This window comes from Macaca thibetana, chromosome 3, assembly GCF_024542745.1.
Source record: "Macaca thibetana thibetana isolate TM-01 chromosome 3, ASM2454274v1, whole genome shotgun sequence".
NCBI lineage: Eukaryota > Metazoa > Chordata > Mammalia > Primates > Cercopithecidae > Macaca > Macaca thibetana.
The window spans coordinates 43,416,482-43,418,730 of record NC_065580.1 but is presented as its reverse complement, the minus strand read 5'-3'; positions in this window follow the sequence as shown (position 1 = coordinate 43,418,730).

Genomic DNA, 2,249 nt, shown 5'->3' with positions numbered 1-2,249 from the left:
ATCTCTTATTTAGGAGGATTTTGAGTTAATGTCATAAGGTATACCAGAAAATAAGAGATAAATTTTCTCTTTAAAGAACGTACAGTTATTTAGAGGACACATAATCTTTCTTTCTTCCTTATCACCCAGGCTGGAGTGCAGTGGCACAATCTTGGCTCACTGCAACCTCCACCTCTGGGGCTCAAGTGATCCTCGTGCCTCAGCCTCCCAAGTAGCTGGGACTACAGTTGTGTGTAACCACACCTGGCTAATTTTTGTATTTTTAGTAGAGACAGGGTTTTGCCACGTTGGCCAGGCTGGTCCCAAACTCCTGGCCTCAAGTAATCTGCCCACCTCAGCCTCCCAAAGTGCTGGGATTACAGGTGTGAGCCACTGCACCTGACCCAACATATAGTCTTTAGATGACTATGTTTAAAGGACTACATTGCCAGAGTACATAAGAGATATATCTGAATTAATTGTGTAATTATCCTGAGTTATATAACAATTTGTTAAAAAATTCCACTGTCCATACTAAGATCTTAGGAAAGATCTGAAATGGCTGGCAAAGACCCTAAGAGAAGACCAGAAACAGTATTATTCTCAGCACAGGTGCAAAGGAGGGAGCAGTGTAAGATTAGTCCGGAATTAAATGATGCATCCTTTGAATAGCTGGATAAGTGGGAAATATTTTATGAAGCAGTCTACGTTTTCGACAAGAGGAATTCAGTATTTTATATCTCTAGCCAAAATACAGAATAATTCAAACTTAGACTATTCTCTCATTGAGAAGACATTCATGAGAATGATTTAGGAGACAGGATAGTGTCAGAGAGAAAATATAAACTGTGGAGTCAGAATAATCTGTGTTTGGAATCTGGCTCAGCCATATTCTAAACAAAATGCTTAAATTATCTGAAACTGTTTGCCCATCAGTAAGCAAGAAATAATAAAAGTGGCATCCACCTTGTAGAAATGTTATACAATATTTGAGATTATATATGAAACACTTTACATGAGGAAGGTACTCAATACACGGTATAGCTTTTAGCATAGCTTAATCTTATGTCCTTCCGTGTTTAGGAATATCAGTATATTTAGGCAGATGTCCTTGTCTTTTCTCCCTCCCATAGCTGAATTTCTCCTAAAACTATCTACTTCATGAAATGAAGACTTTCTGTTAACAGTGAAAATGAAATAGAATTAATTTCAGGGCACATGATGTATTACTCTCTTTGATAGACTATTCAAACTTAAACTCAGTTTCAAAACACCAGATTATCATATTCAGGAAACAGATTTTGTTTTCCTTTCTGTCTCTTTTTCATTAAAAAAATTTAAAGCCACATTTAATGGAGTATAATTTAACATAAAATAAAAGTTTCTTTTTATAGTGTATAGTTCCATGAATCTTTACATATATTGTCATGTAACAAATACCAAAAGCAAAATATAGATCAGTTTCATCATCCCTCCAATTTTTTCATGTCTATTTGTAATCAACCCCTACCACACCCATAGCCGTTGGCAATTACTAATGTTTTTGTTGTAATTTTGCTGATGTTTTTGCTATAGTTTTGTTTTTTGGAATGTCATAGCAAGGAATCATCACCTATTACATATAAATATTCTAATTTGGTTTCTTTCCCTAAGTATAATGATAACATTCATCCAAGCCATTTCGTGTATCAATAACTCTTTATTATTTCTTTTTTGATATTTCAATGTATGGATATACGACAATTTGTCCAATTGAGAGATATTTTGTTTTTTTTTTTCCCAGTCTGAAGCAATTATGAATAAAGGTACTATAAACTTTTACTTACAAGTATTTATGTAAACACAATTTTCTTTTATCTTGGTAAATACATAGGACGGTACTTGCCAGATTGTATGATAAAGATAGGTTTAACTGTATTGGCAGAACTGCTTTCCAAAGTGACTGTACAATTTTTCATTTCCACCAGCAATATATGAGAATTTCAGTTCCATGTTCTCAACAAAACTTTTAAAAATAGCCATTCTAGAACTAGATGTACCATATGACCCAGCCATCCCATTACTGGGGATATACCCAAAGGATTATAAATTATGCTGCTATAAAGACACATGCACACGTATGTTTATTGCAGCACTATTCACAATAGCAAAGACTTGGAATCAACCCAAATGTCCATCAGTGACAGATTGGATTAAGAAAATGTGGCACATATACACCATGGAATACTATGCAGCCATAAAAAAGGATGAGTTTGTGTCCTTTGTAGGGA